Source organism: Triticum urartu, chromosome 7 (assembly GCF_003073215.2).
Source record: "Triticum urartu cultivar G1812 chromosome 7, Tu2.1, whole genome shotgun sequence".
NCBI lineage: Eukaryota > Viridiplantae > Streptophyta > Magnoliopsida > Poales > Poaceae > Triticum > Triticum urartu.
In genome coordinates, this window is record NC_053028.1 from 556,978,930 (window position 1) to 556,988,563 (window position 9,634).

Sequence of the window (9,634 nt, forward strand, 5' to 3'; positions counted from 1 at the left end):
ATGAGGATGGTGATATTAGAGTCATGCTAGTTGAGTAGTTGTGAATTTGAGAAATACTTGTGTTGAGGTTTGCAAGTCCCGTAGCATGCACGTATGGTAACCATTGTGTAACAAATTTGAAGCATGAGGTGTTTCTTTGATTGTCTTCCTTATGAGTGCCGGTCGGGGACGAGCGATGGTATTTTCCTACCAATCTATCCCCCTAGGAGCATGCGCGTAGTGCTTGGTTTTGATGACTTGTAGATTTTTGTAATAAGTATGTGAGTTCTTTATGACTAATGTTGAGTCCATGGATTATACACACTCTCACCCTTCCACCGTCGCTAGCCTCTCTAGTACCATGCAACTTTCGCTGGTACCATAAACCCACGATTTACCTTCCTCAAAACAGCCACCATACCTACCTATTATGGCATTTCCATAGCCATTCCGAGATATATTGCCATGCAACTTTCCACCGTTTCGTTTATTATGACACACTCCATCATTGTCATATTGCTTTGCATGATCATGTCATTGACATTGTACTTGTGGCAAAGCCACCATTCATAATATTTTCATACATGTCACTCTTGATTCATTGCACAGCCCGGTACACCGCCGGTGGCATTCATATAGAGTCATATTTTGTTCTAAGTATCAAGTTGTAATTCTTGAGTTGTAAGTAAATAAAAGTATGATGATCTTCATTATTAGAGCATTGTCCCATGTGAGGAGATAAAAAAGAAAGGTCAAAGAAAAAAAAGAGAAGGCCCAAAAAAGAGATAAAAAGAGAGAAGGGACAATGCTACTATCCTTTCTCCACACTTGTGCTTCAAAGTAGCACCATGATCTTCATGATAGAGAGTCTCTTATTTTGTCACTTTCATATACTAGTGGGAATTTTCGTTATAGAACTTGGCTTGTATATTCCAACAATGGGCTTCCTCAAAATGCCCTAGGTCTTCGCGAGCAAGCAAGTTGGATGCACACCCACTTAGTTTCTTTTGTTGAGCTTTCATATATTTATAGCTCTAGTGCATCCGTTGCATGGCAATCCCTACTCACTCACATTGATATCTATTGATGGGCATCTCTATAGCCCACTAATACGCCTAGTTGATGTGAGACCATCTTCGTCCTGTTTGTCTTCCCCACAACCACCATTCTATTGCGTGAAAGTTGAAAAAGTTTGAGAATACTAAAGTATGAAACAATTGCTTGGCTTGTCATCGGGGTTGTGCATGATTTGAATATTTTGTGTGACGAAGATGGAGCATAGCCAAACTATATGATTTTGTAGAGATGAACTTTCTTTGGCCATGTTATTTTGAGAAGACATGATTACTTTGTTAGTATGCTTGAAGTATTATTATTTTTATGTCAATATTAAACTTTTGTCTTGAATCTTTGGGATCTGAACGTTCATGCCACAATAAAGAAAATTACATAGATAATTATGTTAGGTAGCATTACACATCAATTTTTTTGTTTTTATCATTTACCTACTCGAGGACGAGCATGAATTAAGCTTGGGGATGCTTGATACGTCTCCAACGTATCTATAATATTTGATTGTTCCATGCTATTATATTATCTGTTTTGGATGTTTAATGGGATTTAATATGCTCTTTTATATTATTTTTGGGACTAACCTATTAACCGGAGGCCCAATGCCAGTTTCTATTTTTTTTTGCCTATTTTAGAGTTTCGCAGAAAAGGAATACCGAACAGAGTCCAAACGGAATGAAACCTTCGCGATGATCTTTCTTGGACCGAAAGTAAACTAGAAGACTTGGAGTCGAAGTCTGGAACTCCACGAGGCAGGAGGGCGTGCCCAGGGGGTAGGCGCGCCCCCACCCTCATGGGCCCCTCGTAGCTCCACCGACGTACTTCTTTCACCTATATATACTCTTATACCCTAGATCGATCGCAGAGAGCCATGAAACCACTTTTCCACCGCCACAACCTTCTGTACCCGTGAGATCCCATCTTGGGGCCTCTTTCGGCGATCTGCCGGAGGGGGAATCGATCACGGAGGGCTTCTACATCAACACCATAGCCTCTCCGATGAAGCGTGAGTAGTTTACCACAGACCTTCGGGTCCATAGTTATTAGCTAGATGACTTCTTCTCTCTCTTTGATTCTCAATACAAAGTTCTCCTCGATGTTCTTGGAGATCTATTCGATGTAATAATCTTTTGCGGTGTGTTTGCCAAGATCAGATGAATTGTGGGTTTATGAACAAGATTATCCATGAATATTATTTGGTTCTTCTCTGAATTCTTATATGCATGATTTGATATCTTTGCAAGTCTCTTCGAATTATCGGTTTATTTTGGCCTACTAGATTGATCTTTCTTGCAATGGGAGAAGTGCTTAGCTTTGGGTACAGTCTTGTGGTGTCCTTTCCTAGTGATAGTAGGGCAGCAAGGCACGTATTTTATTTTTTTTCCATCGAGGATAAAAAGATGGGGTTTATATCATATTACTTGAGTTTATCCCTCTACATTATGTCATCTTGCTTAATGCGTTACTCTGTTCTTATGAACTTAATACTCTAGATGCATGCTGGATAGCGGTCGATGTGTGGAGTAATAGTAGTAGATGCAGAATTGTTTTGATCTACTTGACACGGACGTGATTCCTATATTCATGATCATTGCCTTAGATATCTTCATAACCATGCGCTTTTCTATCAATTGCTCGGCAGTAATTTGTTCACCCACCATAATACATGCTATCTTGAGAGAAGCCACTAGTGAAACAAATGGCCCCTGGGTCTCTTTTTTATTATATTGCATCTCTTTTATTTACATTGCATCTCATTTACTATTTTGCAATCTTTACTTTCCAATCTATACAACAAAAAATCCAAAAATATTTATCTTACTATCTTTATGAGATCTCACTTTTGCTAGTGACCGTGAAGGGATTGACAACCCCTTTATCGCATTGATTGCAAGGTTCTTGAATGTTTGTGCAGGTACTAGGTGACTTGTGCATTGTCTCCTACTAGATTGATACCTTGGTTCTCAAAACTAAGGGAAATACTTACGCTACTTTGCTGCATCATCCTTTCCTCTTCAAGGGAAAACCAATGCATGCTCAAGAGGTAGCAGCCATTTACAATAACATCGACATGCAAAATACTATCAGGTACTAAGTTCATGATAAATTAAAGTTCAATTAATCATATTACTTAAGAACTCCCACTTATGTAGTGAAGGAAATATGCCCTAGAGGCAATAATAAAGTTCTTATTTATATTTCCTTATATCATGATAAATGTTTATTATTCATGGTATAATTGCATTAACCGGAAACTTAGTACATGTGTGAATACATAGACAAACAGAGTGTCCCTAGTATGCCTCTATTAGACTAGCTCGTTAATCAAAGATGGTTAAATTTCCTAGCCATAGACATGTGTTGTCATTTGATGAATAGGATCACATCATTAGAGAATGATGTGATGGACTAGACCCATCTGTTAGCTTAGCACTATGATCGTTTAGTTTATTGCTATTGCTTTCTCCATAACTTATACATGTTCCTATTACTATGAGATTATGCAACTCCCGAATACCGGAGGAACACTTAGTGTGCTATCAAACGTCACAACGTAACCGGGTGATTATAAAGATGCTCTACAGGTGTCTCCGATGGTGTTTGTTGAGTTGGCATAGATCGAGATTAGGATTTGTCATGTCGGAGAGGTATCCCTGGGCCCTCTCGGTAATGCAGATCACTATGAGCCTTGCAAGCAACGTGACTAATGAGTTAGTTACGGGATGATACATTACGGAACGAGTAAAAGAGACTTGCCGGTGACGAGATTGAACTAGGTATGATGATACCGACGATCGAATCTCGGGCAAGTAACATACCGATGACAAAGGGAATAACTCATGTTGTTATGCGGTTTGGCCGATAAAGATCTGCGTGGAATATGTAGGAACCAATATGAGCATCCAGGTTCCGCTATTGGTTATTGAATGGAGATGAGTTTCGGCCATGTCTACATAGTTCTCGAACCCGTAGGGTCCACACGCTTAACGTTCAATGACGATATATATTGTGAGTTATGTGATTTGATGTACGGATGGTAGTTCAGAGTTCCGGATGTGATCACGGACATGACGAGGAGTCTCGAAATGGTCGAGACATAAAGATCGATATATTGGAAGGTTATGTTTGGACACCGGCAAGGTTTCATATCGGTTCGGGCATTTTCCGGAGTACCGGGGGGGTTACTGGAACCCCCCGGAGGGTTAATGGGCCTTCATGGGCCTTAGTGGAAGAGAGGAGGAGGCGGCCAGGTGGAGGCGCGCACCCCCCAAGACCAATCCGAATTGGGGGGGGACCGCCCCCCTTTCCTTCTCTCCCTCTTCCTCTTTCCTTCCCCTCCTAGTTGGACTAGGAAAGGGGGGAACCTACTCCTAGTAGGAGTAGGATTCCCCCCCTTGGGGCGCGCCCCATGAGGCTAGTCGGCCCCCTTCTCCCCTCCTTTATATACGGGGGAGGGGGCACCCCATAGACACATAAGTTGATTTCTTAGCCGTGTGCGGTGCCCCCCTCCACAGATTTCCACCTCGGTCATACCGTCGTAGTGCTTAGGCGAATCCATGCGTCGGTAACTTCATCATCACCGTCAACACGCTGTCGTGCTGACGAAACTCTCCCTCGGCCTCAGCTGGATCTAGAGTTCGAGGGACATCACCGAGCTGAACGTGTGCAGATCGTGGAGGTGCCGTGCGTTCGGTACTTGATCGGTTGGATCGCGAAGACGTTTGACTACATCAACCGCGTTACTCAATGCTTCCGCTTTCGGTCTACGACGGTACGTAGACACACTCTCCCCTCTCGTTTCTATGCATCTCCTAGATAGATCTTGCATGATAGTAGGAATTTTTTTGAAATACTGCATTCCCGAACAGTGGCATCCGAGCCAGGTCTATGCGTAGATGTTATATGCACGAGTAGAACACAAAGGAGTTGTGGGCATGTGTATATACATATTGCTTGCCATCACTAGTTGTTTCTTGATTCGGCGGTATTGTTGGATGAAGCGGCTCGGACCGACATTACATGATCGCGTTCATGAGACTGGTTCTACCGATGTGCTTTGCACACAGGTGGCTGGCGGGTGTCTGTTTCTCCAACTTTAGTTGAATCAGATTCAATGAACATGGTTCTTTCTGAAGATCAAAAAGCAATCACTATACCACGTTGTGATTTTTATGCCATAGGTAAGAACGGTTCTTGCTAAGCCCGTAGCAGCCACGTAAAACTTGCAACAATAAAGTAGAGGATGTCTAACTTGTTTTTGTAGGGTATGTTGTGATGTGATATGGTCAAGACGTGATTATATAAATTGTTGTACGAGATGATCATGTTTTGTAACATAGTTATCGGCAACTGACAGGAGCCATATAGTTGTCGCTTTATTGTATGAATTGCAATCACCATGTAATTGCTTTACTTTATCAATAAGCGGTAGCGATAGTCGTGGAAGCAATAGTTGGCGAGATGACAATGATGCTACGATGGAGATCAAGGTGTGAAGCCAATGATGATGGTGATCATGACAGTGCTTTGGAGATGGAGATCAAAGGCACAAGATGATGATGGCCATATCATATCACTTATATTGATTGCATGTGATGTTTATCCTTTATGCATCTTATTTTGCTTAGTACATCGGTAGCATTATAAGATGATCTCTCACTAAATTTGAAGGTATACGTGTTTTCCCTGAGTATGCACCGTTGCTATAGTTCGTCGTGCCGAGACACCACGTGATGATCGGGTGTGATAAGCTCTACGTTCACATAAAACGGGTGCAAGCCAGTTTTGCACAAGCATAATACTTGGGTTAAACTTGATGAGCGTATCATATGCAGATATCACTGGTACACGTCGGTCCTAAACAAACGGTTTTTAACCCCTTTCCACAACGGCATTTGGAAACGTCGCCAAGTGAGTGTGATCAATAGGGGGGTCCTTCCCACACGACCCAGAAACCGTCAGGGATAGGGCCCCTACAGTACTCCTACTCGTTTCTGCTCGCATTGCCATCGCAGTCGGTATTCTGTGGTGCTACGTTTACGATGCGCGGCCCATCACAAACGGTTCACTATTATCAAACGTGTATGATGTACGGCCCATCACAAACGGTTCACCGTTAAGAAGATTAGTTAATCGTCGTATGAGTGTCAGATAGGATTACGAAACGTCGGACCATCGTAACATCGTTGTACATGACAACTATGCACACGCTATCCCGTGGTGCAACGTTTACGATGCATACTTCATCAGAAACAGTTCATGGTTGCGAATCGTGTATGATAAGGCAACTAACACAAATGTTTAGTTTGCCCGCACCGTTTGTGATATTATCTGACATCGCACACGGTTTGCAAACGACAACTGTGTGCATGCTTGCACATGTTTCCTCTCTGTGAACCGTCTCGGATTATGGTGCATATCGCAAACGTTTGTGTTTTACCAACCGTGTGTGCCTTAACAACCTGGAGAGCATAATTTCACCCTAATTTAATTGCTGCTTTTCCAAATTGTACCGGATTTGGATTAGAATTTGAATGTATGCTACAACTTTATTCATATCCATCCAATGCATTATTCGATTCATAGGTACATATGTTCAAGAATTACATAAGAACCAAATAGAGAATGATGAACCACAGTTGTATACTTGTACTATTAAAGACTGTAAAGAAAGAGGTGAAATATATTCTGGTTGCTGAACAAGGTGAAGCGGAATGCCCATATTGTGCCCTCCTCCATGCAGAAGGCACACACGACTCTAGTCTAACCCCTTGTGATGGCCGACCGCCCATCCTTCACAGTCTTCATGAAAACATCTAGACAATCATCATGTTCTGGTAGAAATACTTTAACCTTTGCATGCCCACCAATCATGTACTTTGAGAGGTAATCTTGAGTAAACTGCTTTGGCAACCACTTCAAAGGAAAAAATTCAGACATTGTCATCTAGCACAACTCATTATGGGCAGTAAAAAGAAGGCTGCAGAGTTCTTACTTACCATCCTGCAGTTCGCTGTTGTCCTGGATAAAGTGTAAACAAATAGTTTAATTGCCATCTTTGGACCCATTTTACTAACAATCTTTATCAGCTTCCTCACTTGATGCTGGTTCATCGATATCTCATTGCCCCATACGCAGAAAGGGTCGAAGCGTGGATCTTTACCAATGACATATGTACCTAAAAGCACCAAGTTAATATTAGAAGCTAAACAGCAATTGCACAATGATGTAGTACAACACTCTTTTATAATATGTATATATACATCTGTATGTGGTAGTACATTTGAAATCTCTAAAAAGACAAATATTTAGGAACAGAGGGAGTATCTTGTAACATCTAATATACTCACATACTAGATGAATTAACATCTTATATTATGGGATGGAAGGAGTTTAGTGCATTCTTACAAATTATCGGCTGATTAACTGCTGCTATATCCATGGGTTATAGTTAGTTTGATCTAGTTCGGGCTCAAATAGCCCTAAAGTATATCTGAACATGAGGGCTAGTTTGAGCTAGTTGCATCTGTAACCCACCCAAAAAAACTATCCAACCCAAGAGGTGCTAATTGGAGCTAGTTCTCCTAGTGCATTTACTGTCAATCTAACCCTGCCATCCAAACAACTCTTTAGATGGAGTTAGTTCAGGGTTAGTAATGAGCTAGAAACTAACTCTAACCTCTAGCTAAGTTGGGTATCCAAACAGGGATGTGTTGTTGTTTTTGCTGCTGCTGCTGCTGCTCTTCTACGTATATCTAGACATCATTAAAACATTAATGTAACACTCTTCCTTGTTGCTATGTAGCCTAGGATTGCATATTTAGACATTAAGTACAGTGCATGTTGCTATGTAGCCTCAGATATATTACATATGGCCCTAGTTAACCTAATGAAAAATGGGTTGCAGATATATTCAGTTAAAAGTCCGATTCACCGATTAGTCCCTTATCAGCCGCCGGCCTATATGGTACCAGCAACCGATATCCTGAACAGTGAGCAGATATAAGCCATGGGATGAAACTAACCTTGATGGAAAACATCAATCATTCCCAAAATTGTCCTGTGTAGGTAAATCGAGAAGCATGTTAAGCACAATAGGCTAAACATCAACCAAAATTATACATGGCAGACAAAATAATCTCCAAGAGATAGCTTCAGTGTGCAGGTTTAAGCAGGCTAGTAAAGCAAAACAAGTGGAAAGGTGTGCTAACCACAACAGGCCTAACATTTAACAACAAGCAAACATAGTCATTCAAACTAGTATTGTGCCGGTCAAAGTACACTAGTTATTGTTAAATAAAAATAGAAAGGTGTGTTAACTACAAGATGCAACAACCAAATGTAGTCATTCATAGTGGTATTGTTGAAACTGGTACTAATGAAATTGAACTGCACAGTTCAGACTTGCACATATAGAACATCATGTTGTGAATAACTAGAATAAACAAGGTGAAGGAAATATGCCCTAGAGGCAATAATAAAGTTGTTATTTATATTTCCTTATATCATGATAAATGTTTCTTATTCATGCTAGAATTGTATTAACCGGAAACAATGTACATGTGTGAATACATAGACAAACTGAGTGTCACTGGTATGCCTCTACTTGACTAGCTCGTTAATCAAAGATGGTTAAGTTTGCTAACCATAGACATGAGTTGTCATTTGATTAATGGGATCACATCATTAGAGAATGATGTGATTGACTTGACCCATCCATTAGCTTAGCGAGATGATTGTTTAGTTTGTTGCTATTGCTTTCTTCATAACTTATACATGATCCTATGACTATGAGATTATGCAACTCCCGAATACCGGAGGAACACTTAGTGTGCTATCAAACGTCACAACGTAACTGGGTGACTATAAAGATGCTCTATAGCTGTCTCTGATGGTGTTTGTTGAGTTGGCATAAATCAAGATTAGGATTTGTCACTCCGTGTATCGGAGAGGTATCTCTTGGCCCTCTCGGTAATGCACATGACTATAAGCCTTGCAAGCAATGTGACTAATGAGTTAGTTATGGGATGTTGCATTACAGAACGAGTAAAGAGACTTTCCGATAACGATATTGAACTAGGTATTGAGATACCGACGATCGAATCTCGGGCAAGTAACATACCGATGACAAAGGGAACAATGTATGTTGTTATGCGGTTTGACCGATAAAGATCTTCATAGAATATGTAGGAACCAATATGAGCATCCAGATTCCACTATTGGTTATTGACCGGAAGTGAGTCTCGGTCATGTCTACATAGTCCTCGAACCCGTAGGGTCCGCACGCTTAACGTTCGATGACGATCGATATTATGAGTTTATGTGTTTTGATGTACCGAAGGTAGTTCGGAGTCCCGGATGTGATCACGGACATGACGAGGAGTCTCGAAATGGTCGAGACACATATATCGATATATTGGAAGGCTATGTTTGGACATCGAAAGGGTTTCGGATGAGTTCGGGCATTTACCGAAGTACCGGGGGGTTACCGAAACCCCCCGGGGAATCTATGGGCGTTATTGGGCCTTAGTGGGAGAGAGGAGGAGCCGGCCAAGGTGGGGGCGCCCCCAAGCCCAATCCGAAT